We start from the raw sequence: 18,057 nt of genomic DNA, 5'->3' as shown, positions 1-18,057 counted from the left end.
CCAAACCACTTCCTCATCGTAAAAAAAAAAAATAAAAATAAAAACAAAAATAAAAATAAATTCGATTATTCATGAAGCAGAAAATATATATATTTAAAATTTTTTTACATGAAAGTGTGTACAAAACTACGAGTCGCAATTACTCAATAAGCCGTGAAGTTTTCATCGTTATCGAGTATAGCCTGGCATCTTGGTCATGCTTTGAACCAGCTTTTGTGCGTAGCTCGTCGACAAACAGGAGTAGGTTTTGCGAACTTGACGCACGAGTTGCTTTAAATCATGGACTGGCTTTCCGGCAAAATGCGTTTTCATAGGGGTTGGCGTCTGGGGACTGGGAAAGCCGGTCTAATACTGTGACGCCATTTTCTTGGTTTGTTGTTTCTCAATGTGTTTTTCTGAGAGCAGTGGTTTTGGTGATGTTTGACGGTAGGATATGTTCGCCTCCTTCAGGCGACGTTCGATGGTGTTCATACTCACATCTATTCCGTTTTTAGCAAGAATTGTGCGTGATTGGCGTGGTCACAAGGAAGGGCCCCGCTTAAAAAGTTGGACGATCACTTTATCCTGCTTTTTTGTCGTCAAGCCGCGCTCGTAAAAGTCATCAACATTTTTGTAAACCTTATACCGCTGATTCCACATCACAACAAGTTTTTTGGAATTTCTAATTAATTTTGCAGCCGCGGCGTTAGATAATTTCGGCCCTTTCGAATGCGTGCATAAAAATACCGCCTCGAAACGTTTCGCGCACTTCTCACTCATTTGGTTGCGTTTACAGAAAAGTTTCGAACGACACTAACCTGAGTTAGCACTGGCGTCGTAGCCCTTGAGTGGGACTATTATGCAGCAGAAAGCAGAACGAAATATATCTTGAAGTTATAAGAAAAGCCGGTTCTTTTCTTCTGACACAGTCTGTACTATTGACTCCATCAACATTTAAATTCATCTAATTCTCAACATAAAGCATTAGTATTTATATTATTTGAAAACTATTTGTTTACCCCCCTATAGTCACTATCGAGCTAGTATGACTACTTCCATCACATACGAGTACCAGTTGAAGAACAAGAATATTTGCTGAGTAATTTGGCTCTTCACTGAAAGGTCTGTTCGTATAAACATACATACGTTTGTGCATATGTTTATAAAAAATGTGATTCAAGCATGAAAAATGTACTGTAAATTGTGACCAGTTTCCGCTTTTTATTGTTTGAGAGGAATCTCGTCATTGTAAAACATATACTCGTATAAAGGGTAGTCCAAAAATAAACTTCCTTTAAAAATAAAAATATATGTACAAAAATATGTTTTTTTTTGTATTAGGGCATATTGTAAAGTACAAGCAAACGAGACCTTCAGTTGCATCATTGAGTAGGTAAACAATAAGGCACACATCAAAATAATATTTGTTTGAGGTTGTGATTCTATGTGATTACCTACTCAATGGTTGAATCTATCATAGAAAATCTACGAATGGGCATGCGCTACGAATACAAAAGAAGTTTTATCACTCAACCCATGTGAAATCGAAAACATACTTGCCACACTAGAATTTTACTTTTTGTTGCTTCGAAAACTGCTGGCATTCGCTATTGTGCTCGAGCAGGATCACGAGAAGAATAGCACTTGTGCAATTAAAATTTAGAGGAAAAGGTTGATGGCTGCATAGTTTTAAATAATTTTTGATTTCAGGTTTTTACAAAATTTGAGCGCAATCAACCCTCCGTGGGACACTTAATTAAAACCTTCGGTTGGGCACCCGGCTCTGGCCTTTTTTCTTCCTGTTTGAGGGTCCTTTTTAAAAGCTAATATCCATAAAACGATAAAAAATTAAATTTTAGGAAGATACCTGGAAGCTCACGTCGTCAGCTATAATAGAAATATGTTAAATTCACGTCCAAAGTCAAAAACGTCTGGCCATAAAAGTCTACTGAAGTGAACCTGAGCATCGTCGATGAATATAATTCACCGGTTGGCCCCGATGACGATCGCTTCTCGGCAAGCAATAGCAAATTTCCGCTCTTCCAAATTTCTCCTCTTCTAGGTAGCTAAGTTACAGAGAGTGATCACCTCTCGTAGTGGTACTCTTGATACGCGCTGATTAAACTTTCTCTTTACAGAAGCAATGCAATTGTGATTTTTAGAAAGACCTTTCCGAATTCGATTTTACCCAATGGATTAGTCATTGCCATTATATATATAATGCCGAATACTTATGGAGCAGCAACAAGATTGATTATTGATTAATATTAATTAATTAATAAAAAATTTTTGTCATAATTTCGAACCTGAGGAATACTATTTATAGTTTAAAATTTTTCGGAGAATTGGCTCTGAGTGATTGATTGGCTTCTTGACAATGGTAATTGAAAGTTATATCTATGCAATGTGGTTACATTACACCAACATTCGCTATATATATATTGAATATTATAACTGATTTTTTGTTTGCTTTGAGATATTTGAATAAAATAAAGAATGGAGAAATAATTTTAAAACATAGGAGTATGTAAATTGCCAATATCAGAGAAACAACTGCCAGCATTCATATTCGCAGGCGACCGTCTGGACTTCCTTTTATGCCATCAACCGCCAAGAATGCGCATACATACATATGCACATGTGAGTGTAGGAAAGAAACAAAAAATTACACAAAATCAACAAAAACAAAAAAGAGGCGAGAGGTAAAACTCCTGCCGGACGCTTCATAATTATTATCTTATTTACTTTTTTCTTTAGCTCGCTCTCTCCTCCACTTTTACGAGTATACGCGATTCTCATCAACCATAAGGAGTATCACATCCGTTCAACACATCGACTATTTCTGTGTTCTTACCTAAATGCTATTGTTTATTTTGTTGTTGTAATTTGTTTTAAAAATGCCGCTGATATGTGAAACGGTTGACGTAATAGCGATATTTTTTTCTTTCTTTAATACATTCATAAATATGTATGCATGTATGTAAGTATGAATGCGAGAGTAGGTGGCTGACTGGCTGGCTGGGAGTGGTGAATGTAACAGTAGCCCAACTGTGAGATGGGCGCGTCGTGAGCCGGGCAATCGCCAACAATAGCATCACACACTTTTGAGTAGAGCCACTTGGATACGCAGTCGTCACGGTTTCATCAGCAGCGCAAAGTCGCAAAGTCGGAAGCCATAAGTCGGGAGTCGCGCATTTACACCACCAGCGAAATCTTAGTAGTGTTCCTTGAACATTTGCGGTTGTCACATCAGCTGGTCGCAGCCGACATCGCCACCGCCGCTGCAGTCACAGCTACATATTGACACAATTGAGGAGTAGACGAATTGTTTGTAATTACTGTGCCATAAAGAGTTGTTCGATTTGATTAGTAGGCCAATTGTTGGTAAATTGAGAAGATTTAGCGGCGGTGTTAGAGTAAAGTAAGGTTTCACTGGAGCTTAATAAAAATAATTATAAAAGTGAAACAATGTGAAATAATGAGAGAAAAAATAACAGCTTTCATCTAACGAGTTAGACAAGTCGTACCTGGAAACCACTAAAATGTGGCTTCTAAATATAAACCACAAACATAATAAAAATGCTAAAAATTGGTAGAATTGAAAAAAGAAACAAAATAACCAAATTAATAAAAAATGCAGTCAAATAATAATGATAAAAAAAAACTACGCTCAGTGAGAGAACATGCAAGTAATGTTTAGAAAATGTAGCTAAGCACTAAAAAATCCGTTATTATAATTGCTTGTGTGAAGCAGTCTACATGTTTATTTGATGCGATAAAAAGCAATTTAATCATTGTTGTTTGTTTGTGATGGTAGTTTTGTTTTTGTTTGGTTTTTATGAGTGATGTGTTTCGAAAAGTCAACCATAAAGATCGAGAGATATCATGATAACTGAGAGGTTACCCAACAAAATGTATACTCATACTCGTATCGCTTGATTATTCGAAATTACCACTCTAGACATTAATAACATCCAAGTGTACTCAGACTGTTTGTTACCCCTATATTGACTAATTACCAGGTGAGTAAGCATCTAATATGTGGTTAATTATATTAAGTAGTTGATGAGTTAATAGAATTATTATTTTAAGATAATCTGTTATCCGTGTAACAATGCCGTGTAGCAATCCGCTGGTATTGAACTGGTGGAACACGAGCGAGCTTAGACCCAGAACTAGTTCACGTTCCTTCTGTTCTTCATATACGGTGAACCAAAAATAAACTGTGACTCTTGTTCGTTCTAACTTCAATCCCTTATAACTTGAGAATGGTTCAACAAATTTTCAAAAGGCAAAAACCAATATAAAGTATTCAATTCAGTATTTTATTATAAAAAACGAAGATAATGTAATATTTAAATTATTTGGAAGTTTTCCAGTAAACAAAACAATAACTTAATTTTACAACTCAAACATAAAGTGGGCTAGAAATGAAAATAAAGGAAAATTGATGAACTACTATTTTGTGCAGTATTCTTTTGCACTAATTAATGCTTTTAGACGTCGTTGCTCGGAGTTCAGTTTTGGTGACATCTCTTGGAATATGTGCCGATATCACTTCAAAGGCTGATTTTATGTAATTTTTACCAATAATCTCCCGCTTGCGCAATTATCTTCCAATATGGGGCCAAACGTGCGCAATGGGATTGATATCTGGGCTCTGAGGAGGTTGTGGCAATACTATTTTAACATTGTAAAGCAACTAACTATTCCCCTACAATCAGCGCAGTATGCTTTGGGTCGTTGTCGTGGATCAAAGTGAACGTTGCTGGTAACTGTAATTTTTGGACAGCTTTGGGAATGTGCTCCTTCAATATTTCTAGATAATTTATTTTACTTACTGTGCCTTCAACGAGCCTACTCCATTTTCCTCATTGCTCCCCAAATCATAACACGTCCGTCACCGTGTTTCACATTATCAACCACATTAGACGAATTGAGCGCTGTACCTTCCCTTCTCCAGACAAAACTGCGGCCATTCGACCCAAATATGTTAAATTTCGACTCGTCGGTGAAAATAACGTTGCTCCAAAATTCATTTGGATTGCTAACGTATGCTTTAGCATACATAATTCACCTTTTACTCACATTTCTCCTTGAAAGAAGGGGACTTTTTCTAGGTGGTACGCTCTGTATTCGCTACTGTGCAGAAAATTTCGGAAATGATATTGAACTCGCACAGCGATTTATTTGCCGCGAGATTTTACTGGAATCTCCTTTATGGACTCGAAACGTTGTACTTGATGCGGATTTTTTTATTTATTTAATAGCGAACATGCGAGTCAAGCGAACGTAGTGGTTGTGAAACTATACATATTTGTCCAATTGTCTACCAAATGGTCGCAAAATATTCCTTGTAAAGTATTCATAGTGTGCCACACTACAATAAACCTAGAAAATATTTAATTTAATTTTAATTTTTAAGTAACTCTGGCACCATTTTTTCGGCCTTTGATCACCTTTGGAACCATAAGCATCGATCTAGATCTCATCTACAGCTATGATTTCATGACCACTTTTCACGGTATAGAGAGTTCAGAAGGTGTGGCCAACATTAGACCGTTAACCGGTTCTCCAGCTGATTTGCTGATGCCATTAGGGATGTGAGATTGTGTCGAATTCGCCGAGAGCAAAGTAGCGGTATCATCGTCGTGAGAAAAAATCAACGCACTCATCGCTCATATAATAATTCGTTGCCGTCTGATTGAAAGAGCGTTAAGGCCGGAATATGCTGAATGCCTGAATTTGCTGAATGAATTTTGATTACCCGGTGTTTGAATGCCTAAATGTCTGCAATTCACAATTCTCAAAGTGGGAGAATTGAAGATAACTGGTATTAGCTCATATATAGTATTTCCCTTACTGTAACTCTTAGTCATCACTGACCAAAAAATTCCTTTACTCTTTGGGCTTTAACCTATTATTCTTAATTTGTCTCGTAACTGTCAAGGAGAACTAGACTTAGTTCAACCAAAGAGGACCGCCAGTCTTTTCATTCTTGTGCTAACAGCGACCAATTGCAAACATCAAGAGAAGACTAGTCCGGCACCAATTGATTGCAGGAATATAGTAAACTTAGTAATTAATATAATATAAAGTAAAATAACAATTTTAGAGTCTGCAGGTGTTAGATGAGCATCGTACCTGACTAACGAGTTAATTTGCCCACACCGCTCTAACAATAGGTACCGATCATACATTAGCATTGAAATATGTAGACCACTGTGGTTTTGAGTAGTGTGTGGTTAGGCCAATGTCGGCAGGTACACACGAAAAACACATCGGCCGCTTAGCTCAAAGTTCCTTCCCATAATTGTTGAAGCAATGCTAGGTCATCGATTATGACTTCGTCTTATGTGGAATTAGAATAGAACCTCCGGAAAAACTTTGATTGTCGAACAAAACTGGAAATTTACCCTTTCTTTCATTTGCTATGGTTCTTAAACTCTACGGTTTTTTTTTGTTTTTGTCGGGACAACTAGCAAGTACAGCACTCAGGCAACATTAAGGCCCTTGTACTGCACTCTGGTCCTCTTTTTAATTTTCTTGAAATCTACCCCACCTCCGAAGAAATCTGAGTAGATGTTGTGGTGCCAATGAGCCAAGGTGGTCGCTTCTTAACACATCAGTGACAAAGACCTCAAGCCTGATTCGAGCGAAGGCTGGGCAGACGCACATAAAGTAGTCCGTCGTTTCATTCTCCTCTCCACATGCTGGGCAAAGTGCACTGTCTGAGATGCATACCCTTTCCATGTGCTTTGCCCATAGAAAGTAGCCCGCCATCAGTCCAACCAGCTGCCTACAGTTCCTTCTGCGTAATGACAGGAGGATCTGCGACAGTCGATCGGACATGACAGGTAACATCAGTTTTGCCCATCTTCAGCTTCTCTCGCAAGTGCAGCTCGCAAAGCTCGCATGTGGGTTGCCGTAACCCGTTTGCTAACCGTGGCTTTGATGGCTGCAGATGGGAGTGGCAGAATGAGTGACAACTTTATTCTGAAAAAATGGTTACAAGTGAATCATTGAAAGTATTGCCCCTCGCTGGCTACTACTTTTTACCATCTTTCTGGTAGACATCGTATACCAACGAGGTAAAACTGTTCATGTTTTGAGGCTATCCACGGATCAAGCCATTTATTGATGTCTTCATATGAATGGAACTGCTGGTGAGTTAGACCATGTTTCATCGATCGGAACAAGTGATAATCGGACGGCGTAATGTCTGGAGCATATGGCGGGTGGGGTATGGGAAATCCTACCAGTATTTCCAGGTAGGTTTTAACGGGTTTGGCAACGTGAGGACGAGGGTTGTCATGCTTTAGAATCACTTTTTCATGCCTCTCCGCGTATTGTGGCCGCTTCTCGCGCGGTACTCGGCTCAGTCGCATCAATTGAAGTCGATACCGATCCTCAGTGATGGTTTCGCTTGGTTTTAACAGTTCATAATAAATAACACTAACTTGGTCCCACCAAATACATGGTTATGCTATGGTTCGCAGCGTGAATATTCGACGGAGGCGACGACGTAGAAGCATGACCGGGCAGTCCCCATGACTTTCTTTTCTTTGAATTGTATAATGAATCCATTTTTCATCACCCGTCACGATGCGATGAAAAAAACTCTTCCTTTTTTGCCGCTGGAGCAGTTGTTCACAGGCGAAAAAACGACGTTCAACATCCCTTGGTTTTTACTCATAAGGAACCCAAGTCCCGTGTTTCTGAATCATTCCAAAAGCATGCAATTGCTTGGAAATGGATTGGCGGGTAACTCCTAATACTGAAGCAAGCTCTTTTTGCGTTTGACACGGATCCTCATTGAGAAATGCCTCCAATTCAGCGTCTTCGAAGGTTTTTGGCCTTCCTTCACGCGGACGGTCGTCAGCATTAAAATCACCGTCTTTGAAACGACGGAACCAATCTTGGCACGTTGATTCACCTAAAGCAGCATATCCATAAACTTTATGTAGCTCTCGATGCGTTAGCCGTTTTTTCGAATGAACAAGGAAAATCAACACTTCCCGCAAATGACGATTATTCGGCACAAAATCAGACATTTTCACAAAGCCAAAAGTGTATGATACCAAAACAAAATCACTAATGTGTCGAAGCAGTTTTTTTACCATATGGCTAAGCTTGGTTTATGACGTTTAGGTTATGTTATGTTAGAATCGACTAGCACACACTGCTGGCGGCATCTATTGACAAACAACGGGAACTTAGTTGCGCACCTAATATAAAAATATTATTATTTTTCTAACTAATTTTTCAGGGTAATTTTGTAGTTTTGGTTTTAAATGACGCTTTTTTTCAACCAATAAATCTCGGAACTCCTTTTTTTCTACCGGAGATTGAACTGAGTCAAATATTTATTTTAAAACATTAAACATTTTATTTCTACTCGCGAGTGTAATTAAAACTTATTTGTGTATACGTTTTGTTTTTTTGTCGGTATGTAACTTTTTTACAAAATACGCTTCTGTATTTTTTTCTTATTTTAAATTTTTCCCATTGATGTATACTTGTAATGTATGTGTATAGTAAATTATTATCTACATTTTCCTCTGAAAACATTCCAAGCATATCTTTTACAAATGAATTCCACTCTAATATTAAATCACTCATCTTGTCCCAGAAATGCGAATGAGCACAAAAATGCAATTAAAATTTTGAATAAATAAATCGATTGTTGTGTACTGCGATTGTTCTAATAAGCAGCATACTCAAATACATTTGTATGTTCATACGCTTGTATTTATCTTCAAGTATGTATGTATGTGTGAATATTTGCGATGTATGCAAATGACTCATTTTGTTATTAGAAGCCAATTTTCTATAGAAATACTTTCCATTTTCTGTGAATTCCTGAGTTCACTCGACTTGAACTTGGAAGTGGATACTTCCCCAAAAAAATGTGTCTCTCTTGTGCGAGTATATATGCCAAATCACATATGGCAAACTATGCCATGCAAAGCAATTTTTTGGCGAATGCGAGCTCCTTATTTTGAATAAAGCCAATAAGGTGATACAAGATTTAATCGACGTGATTTGTGTAACCAAGTTGAAAGAAAGATTTTGATATTTGTGTAGCACATCAAGCACATCATGCTCCGATCCCGAAATTCGGAACTCCGGTCCCGAATAATTGAGAATACATGATTTCGTTATTCGCATATACAGTGAAACCTCCCCTTGCGGACACCTCCAATAAGCGGACACTTCCCATAACCGGACAAAAACTGAGGAACCAAGCTTTAAGTTGTGTTTTTAGAACGAATTCCACTCTAATCACCGGACACTCTAATAACCGGACGCGGACACTTTTTCACATTTTTTTTTGTTCTAATCACCTCTCGAAAGAGGACGCGGACCTCTCGGTAACGGACAAGCAAAATATAACTCTGAACAAATGTGTAAAGAAAACAATAAAAACCTCTCATAAGCGGACGCGATACTCTAATCCACGGACAACAAAGATAGTAGATAGACAATAGTTGAAATAAAAGATATTAAAAGAATATGGATGGGCGGTGATAACGTCAACAAAAAGAAAAAGTTCTTAAACACGGATGGCTCAAAAATTGACCATTTGAGTTTCGAATAGTTCGTTAAGGCCAGAAGCCAAAATATACCAATATCGGGTATTATTATAAAGGAAAAGCAAAAGAAATCGTTGGCCGATTAGGTATTCAAAATTTTTCTGCGTCAAATGGATGGTTGGATAAATGGCGTAGGTATCATAATGTGACTTTCAAAAGAATATGTGGGGGATCTTCCGAGGTTAATTTCGAGGATTGTGTGCCAATATGGTTGGAGATAAAGAAAAGCCATTGGTTATCGGAAAAGCAGCATGCCCACGCCCCTTTAAAAGAGGCAATATAGGAAGTTTGCCAGTGGAATGGAAGTCAAACCGGAAAGCTTGGATGTCTCGTGAAATTATGTGTGAGTGGCTAGAAATGCTTGATAAAAAAATGGGCTGCCAGAAGAGAAAAATGTTATTATTTTTGGACAATGATACAACTCACCCTCGAGATATTAAACTAGATAACATAAAGTTGATCTTTTTACCTGCTAATACAACATCCGTTTGTCAGCCCCTTGATCAGGGTATAATACAAAATTTTAAGTGTCATTACAGATGCCATATAATCAAACATATTTTGACAAAATTAGGAGACATTCCAATGGACAGACTTTCAAAAACTTTTGACATTTTGGAGGCTGTTTTTTTTATTAAATCTTCATGGGATAACGTAACGGCAGAAACAATTAAGAATTGTTTTTCGAAAGCCGCTGTTCTGACTTCGAGGCAGAGGATGATATTCCCATATCGACACTAGCGGCTTTGATAAAGATTTTAAATGAAAATCAGCAAGGTCAGTATGCAGAAGAGTTTTTGTTAATCGACGAAATTGTTAATACAGAAGACAATAATATTGACGTTGTCATTGACGAAATTAATACTGAGGAATTATCTGACGGAGAAAGCGAAGACTCAAATCATGTATGTGTCCAGGATGAATGTCAGATCAGGTCATATCCTGAAGCATTAGAACAACTGCGTCGCATTAAACAATTTTTAAGAGACGATATTACTGGATTCCAATACGCCAAGACTTTAGAATGTCATCTTCAAAACCTTTCTCTGAAACATAAACAGGAAAATCTACGACAGACTACGGTATATGAATTTTTGAAGCCTAAAATATAAATATGTTCAATCAAATATGTATATTCAAATGTGTAAATATACTCATTGTTCCCAATTAGGGTTGGGACTATTCGAATAAAAATTATTCGAATAATAAAATCTTTTATTCGAGAGGTATTCGTAATTCGAATAATATTTATTCGAATTTTTTATTCGTTTATTCGAATAATGCTATTCGAATACCTCACTATTCGAATACCTCACTATTCGAATACCTTACTATTCGAATACATCACTATTCGAATACTTCACTATTCGAATATTTTTGGTAAATATTTATTTAGATTAGCGGACTACTAATCGGTTTATGTACAAGTGCATGCACCATGAGAAGGGCCAATGTAATTTTTATATTTTTAAAAGCATTTTCTCCCTGATGTAAATGAATATATAGTGAGGTATTCGAATAGTAAAGTATTCGAATAGTAAACTATTCGAATAGTAAAGTATTCGAATAGTAAACTATTCGAATAGTGAGGTATTCGAATAGTAAGGTATTCGAATAATGAACTACTCGAATTATTTGAAACGAATAGTATTATTCGTTTTATTCGAATAATGTTTATTCGAATATTATTCGAAAATAGTCCCACCCCTATTTCCAATATAAAAATGTAAATACATACATATATTATATATTTTTCAATAAATATGAAAAAAAACTGAACGTACCATAAAAGAACATAAAAAATTATTTAAAGAGGTGGGATAGTAATTTTAACCTAGAGTTTTTTTTCAACCCCCATAAGCGGACACTCCCCATAAGCGGACGAAAATTGTGGAACCGTGAGTGTCCGCTTGTGGGAGGTTTCACTGTATATATAAATATATAATATAAAATAAATTAAAAATTTCTGTTAAATTTTTTATATTAAAATTGAATTGTGACATTTAAGGTACTGAAATTTTTAAATTTATTTTTTTATTTTCATGAAATAAAATTACTCAATTAAGGTAGGTAACAAAAAAGCCTTTCAGCTTGTGAAAATTACTTCAAATCACATGACGTGATCCATACTCATGATTAATTTATAATTCCATATAATTCCACCCTAACCCAACATCTCCACCTTTTACTAAAAGTGTTTTAATATCTGTCAAATTTCCCGTTTTCTCAAGTGGACTGTCCTAACATTTCATTTTCAAAATGGTATTTTTCACTCACCCTAACCTCTCAAATCAAAATGGCATCACGCAAATCGAATCGCTGTATTCGCACATGCAATTGGAGCAAATTAGCGGTAAAATGAAAATCGCGTTGTTAAACTACGGTATCACAGCTGATGTTACGGCAGTGATGACAAGAAAATCGGTATGTTTTAACAGAGAAATTCGCGTTTTGCACCTGACATTTCTCCCCCGTAAACCTTCTCTCATTATAATATGGATCGTAATTTGAATCTGGTACTTTAAAATGAATAAAATAAAACAACTCTTCGAAAATGTACATACGAGTATAAGTTATCCGAATTTTATCAACTTTTTTTAAGTTTATCTTTCCTGATGAAAAAAAAAATTAACTCAAGAGGTCCAAATGGATTTAGTAAGTATTGGGAAGATTTGCGTTTAGGGCCAAATTTCCAAAATTTACCAACTTTTGTTTAAACTTATCTTTTCTGATGAAAAGAAATTTAACTTAAATGGGCCAGATGTATGTAGTAAGTATTAGGGAGATTTGCGTTTAGAGCCGAAACATTTTTCAAAAATAAATTTTGGCTTTCGATCTGTGATGGTGTTGTGAGCTGTGAGCTGGCATCAACACGCATGAATTCCGAAGAGAGCATAAACTTATTGCTATCATTTCTCGAAGTGCATTCTGGCGAAAATATTGTTTTACAGCAATTGTTTTCCAGGCGGCCTGCCATTCATCTCATCGCATTTTGAGTTGGTTTGCTAAACAATGAAACCCCTTTCGTGAGTGGCCATCAATTTCTCCAGATCTCAATGTCATGGAGAACGTGTGCCGTGAATTAATGCGAGCACAGTTGAGAGATGCCATTATTCACGTGCCTAAGCACGTAACTAGTGCAAAAGTTGTTTGATTTAATGCCGAACACAATCTTTGAAGTTGCTGAAAATAATGGAAATACCATACATTACTAGAGAGAGCAAATAAAAGATATTTTGAGAGAATCCCAAAGTGGGTTTATAAATTGGCAACAGTTGTGGTCTCTACCATACATTACTGGAGAGAGCAATTAAAAGATGTTTTGAGAGAATCCCCAAAGTGCATGGTGGAAAGAATAATGAGATGGCGCCTATCGTAGTCCCGTTACTTTACTCTCAGCGAATTTGTCAACGAGTTACGGGATTTTAGCTCCAGTATGGCCAGATTTATCATTTTTTTCTTTGTTATTCAGTCTCGGAGTTTTAGTTCTTTTTTCATGATATTTTTCTAGCTGTTCTAATTAAAATGTAATGTTTATAATTTTGTAAAATATACATTTTTTAATAATTATTTAAATAATTCACTCAGTTTTATTTAGCTTTACTTTTTTTTAACATCTGGTGGCATTGCCCGCGATTGCAGGTGTTGTTGGTGTTCTTCTGCTTTCGGCAGTCAAATCTCTCTCTCGCTACTGCAGTGTTGCCTAGCTTTGGATATAAAAACGCACTAAAATGCCCATTCAAAGAAAATAAAACACCAAATTTTTATTGAATCACTTAAAAAACTTTGTATGCGTGACAAATTGTCTTTAGAATATGCGTGTTTTTACATAAATGTGTTATGCTTATGTACAATTTAATTTATGAGTTTTTTTTGTTAAGCGAGACTCTTTTGTTAAGGGAACGACTTATTTGCTATATTTGAGGTTATGTAACTAGATAAGGTACTCTTTTTGTAAAAATGTCAGTATGGTTTCTTTAGTATTTTCTGGTATTTTGTGGTTTATTTTTACAATGAATACAACTCGTAATGTCCTATGTCTGGAAGAAACGATAACACCTCTATGGTTTTGATTCGCATTCAGTAAGTTCAAACGCTTTTTAAAACGTGTAAGAAGGTTTTCAATCTTAAGAAGAGTTGAGAGAAGAAGATTTAATATTCTTGCATAACCTAAAATGGAGCCAAAAATTAAATTTGCACTTTCAAATTATCAAATTTTATAAGAGTAAAAAAAATTTTCATTAGCACTCAAATCTTTTCAGAGTGACCTTTTTTAACCTTTTTTTGTTTAATAATATAGTTTGTTTTTTAACTTAAAGTTTCGGTAGCTTTAAATTAAAAAAAAGAAACAAACACGAAACTTAAAAATTTTTGCATTTTGGGTATAAAAAAGCATTAAATTTATTGTGAAGAGCAAATGGTTGGCAACACTGCACAACTCGGCAAACGTGACGTCACGCACTCTTGATGGGCGCAATCTTCTTTCTATCATTCTTGATGGAAAACGTGTGCGGCGAATTGATGCGAGCACAGTTGAGAGATGCCATTATTTACGTGCCTAAGCACGTAACTAGTGCAAAACTTTTTTGATTCAATGTCGAACACAGTCTTTGAAGTTATTGAAAATAATGGAAATACCATACATTACTAGAGAGAGCAAATAAAAAATATTTTTAGAGAATCCCCAAAGTGAATTTATAAATTTGCAACAGTTATAATTGTCTACTCTCTTCTTCCCTAACACAAATGATGGTGCTTCTTATGTGAACTTGTTTCTCTTAAGGGGGGGGTAGGGTTTAGCGCTAAAAAAAACCTTTTTTTTTGAATTTTTTACAGAAATATGGCTTAAGATACTTTAATAAAATCAGTTGCATGTTATTGTACATTTTTTCAATAAGTTTTTAAAAAATATTAATAATAAAATATTGACAAATAAGCCCATGACAGAGTTTTTTTGGAGATATGTTTTTCGAGAGGTGCTCTGCGGTGCCAATCGGCATTCGTCGTAGAATCATCTGAAACTAAAAAAGTCGAATTTTTCAGTTAAAGTATGACGTAATGCTCCCCCCTACATTAATAAAATTTTTTTTTTCATTTTTGTAGTTTTGGTGGCAAAAAAACGTAAAACGAGCATTTTTGGCGAAAAATTTCTCCATATTTGTAAGTGAAAAACAACCTTAAAAAAAAAAAAATAAAAAAAAACAGTGGGGGGGAGGGGGGGGGAGGTATTTTTGATTTAGAAAACGTGTGCCAAATTTGAAAAGAATCGGTTGAATAGTTTCGGAGTTGTGATTGGCACCGACTTTTAAGAAGTCGTTTTGGGAAAAACGCGTTTGAAAAAATGACTCTGAGAAATTATCGATGCTCCGCATTCGAGGTAGAGTGCCTACAAAGGCTATAACTTTGAGAGTTCTGCTCCGATCCACTTAAAATTTTGACACAACATTCTTGAAATGATTTACTATAAGATGAGTGAAGAAAAAAAATTTCGATTTTGTGACCCTACCCCCCCCTTAACACACTTGTCCAAGTAGTGCATGAAAAATATTTTCTCTAAAACACAATAACAAATATAGGTAAAATTATTGAGCGATTATAACTATGCAAAATGGTATATTACAATAGGTATGTCTACGAAATGTCATTCGGCTATCCTGCATTGCCATTTTGAAACTACGAAATCCCGATATCTTAAAGTGGTCCGGGACTCAATGCCTTAGTATTACTTAAGTACGTTCATATGTGTAGGTATGTATAGGTACAAAAGTAAGCAGCTATTACGCAATATGGTTTTTTAGCGATTTTGGAAAGCTTTATTATTTTTAATACTATATAACAATTTTATTTTATTTTTATTTTTGACAAAAGTATGCGAAGAAAAGCCAAACAAAAAAATTTGCAATTTTAATTGTAACGATCTTGAAGTTTTCGCCAATAGGTGTGAAAATAATGCTTAATTGTTTTTGATATTTCGAGCATTTGTTGCCGATAAGCTTTGAAGTTACATCGTGTTTACATCATCGAAATATATACAGTGAGTACCGCTGAAAATGGCGCACCTGCAGGAATTTTACACAACTCCAAAAATTCAATTTTTCTTTTTCACATTTTTTTTTTTTTCTCAAAGCAAATTTCTTGCAGCGTTGCCATCGAAGAATTTCGCAAATTATTATTTCATACATTTGTCGTTTTACCCAGAAGTGAGTAATTAGCTCGAAGAGAGCAAACATTTTTAATAGAAACATTTATTTGTTTAGAAATCCGGACATACTTACGTTCGATGACGTCAAATTCCCGCTCCTTTCATTCAATTGGCTAATGCGCCCCCATTTGCAGTTAATTGCAATTTGCAAAATGCAATTTCACTCAAGAGCAACAAAAACTACAACAACGATGGGGTTGGACACAAATGTGCTGTTCTACAAATACGTCTACTATACATTGATAAACGGGTATGAACATGAAAGCTGGCGCAAAGTGCAAACATTCGCAGGTGTTTGTGATTAAATATAGTCCCAGTATATTCCACTTAGATACGAAGGATGATGATTCATGCTCAACGCACTGTAAGCACACACGCACCTACGAGTATGCCCACTTTCACACGTCAAATGAATTTGAAGAATATTGAACGGCTAGATAATCGGGTTTATTTTCCAATGACGTATCAAAAAATCGCATGCCATATAGTCGTGTAAAGAGTGACAAAGAAAAAATACATTTTTCTTTTATAAATAAAATACCCAAAGTAGAAATCAGTTTTTTGCGGTATATTTTCGATTTTATTTGAAATAACAACTCTGCCTCGCATGGGCAGGTTCTAATACTTCAATTTCTTTGGGCCTAAATTGATGGTTTCAGGAACTACTTATAAAGGGTGGGCCATGTAAAATTTGCTTTTTGAATCGACTATAAAAAAAACTAATCAATATTTTTTCAATTTTTTTTTATTTTGACTGGCTTTACAGTAGGCCATTCGATCAACCCAATTTTTAAGCACATTTTCGATTGTTTGGGCTCCAATTTCATGAATGGCAACTTCGATTTCGTGTTTTAAAGCATCAATCGTGTCTGGATGGTTCGCATAGTATTTGTCCTTAACGGCTCCCCACAAAAAATAGTCCAACGGGCGTAAATCACAGCTCCGAGGCGGCCAATTGATATCGGAATTTCGGTTTTCGGTGATTATTCGGTTTTCAAAAACGGTAGCCAAAAGTTCGAGTGTAACTTTGGCAGTGTGACAAGTTGCACCGTCCTGTTGAAACCAAATGTCGTCCATGTCATCCTCTTCAATTTTTGGAAACAAAAACTCGTTGAGCATGTCACGGTAACGCTCGCTATTTACTGTAACCACGGCTCCTCGCTCATTTTCGAAAAAAATGGCCCGATGATGCCACCAGACCAAAAACCGCACCAAACAGCGAATCGTTGTGGATGCATTTGCTTCTCTACAGTAACGTGTGGATTTTCTGAGCCCCAAATCCGACAATTTTGCTTATTGACGTAGCCTTCGATGTGAAAATCAGAAAAGAAGAAGAAGACTCACCACTTTGGAAATGGGTTTTCAATATTTCCCAATTTTGTTCAAGCGTATAGCGTCCCATTTCGTAAATATCAAACCTTTAAGTAAATTATGAACACATTTGACATGTCATTTGTGTTACCATTCTCAAAAAAATAGGTGGTTCAAAAAGCAAACGCTATATGGCCCACCTTGTACATTCTGAATGAGTCTGACGATATACGTTTTCAGCATCTGGTTTGTTTACAGAATAGCTACATTTCAGGGATCCTCACAAAAAATAGTCTATCGAGATCAAATCACATGTCGATGTCTTTAATTTCAGCTCACCGTTGACCGAATGATGTCTCCCAAAAAGAGGAGAAGGGATGGTTTTAGTGGCCACATCACTAAACGCAGTAGACGATGGCCGCTGTAAGTGTGAAGGCATTCTGAACCCTACTTCACCCACAAAAAAAAAAAACAACCACTAACAGAAATGTAATATCCAGCAGCACTTCTGCGAAAAATTACCGATTTATATGAATTTCATGAATGCATTGGCTTCGCGATAATCTCGCGAGTGGCTTTCCATCACCAGATCAACAACAACATTTTGAACATTAGAAATGTTACGACGGAAGGAAGTAGAAAAAGAAAAGAAAAGAAAAGAAAAGAAAAGAAAAGAAAAGAAAAGAAAAGAAAAGAAAAGAAAAGAAAAGAAAAGAAAAGAAAAGAAAAGAAAAGAAAAGAAAAGAAAAGAAAAGAAAAGAAAAGAAAAGAAAAGAAAAGAAAAGAAAAGAAAAGAAAAGAAAAGAAAAGAAAAGAACTATGTTGCACAGCCGACAAGAAGTTGGACCAGAAGATGCGACATTGCTGCGAATGGAACGGTTTTTTATCATTTCATTTTAAGCTGGCCATAGACAGGACACAATACCCAGCGATTTGTACCTAAACCATCATTTCGTTGCGATCGTCGTA

General features: G+C 36.1%; 1 protein-coding gene across 1 annotated transcript in view; it reads left to right on the top strand.

The window, feature by feature from the left end:
- Window positions 1–3,144: 3,144 nt before the first annotated feature.
- LOC129244027 (fatty acid 2-hydroxylase) overlaps window positions 3,145–18,057 on the top strand; it is a 98,334-nt gene continuing 83,421 nt past the window's right edge. Inside the window, exon 1 of the mRNA XM_054881609.1 lies at window positions 3,145–4,001. The gene's annotated coding sequence lies outside the window, so the exon portion shown is untranslated. The remainder of the gene's footprint in view (window positions 4,002–18,057) is intronic.

This window comes from Anastrepha obliqua, chromosome 4 (assembly GCF_027943255.1).
Source record: "Anastrepha obliqua isolate idAnaObli1 chromosome 4, idAnaObli1_1.0, whole genome shotgun sequence".
Classification (NCBI taxonomy): Eukaryota; Metazoa; Arthropoda; class Insecta; order Diptera; family Tephritidae; genus Anastrepha; species Anastrepha obliqua.
The sequence above is the reverse complement of the archived record's forward strand: the minus strand, read 5'-3'. Positions and strand labels throughout refer to the sequence as shown.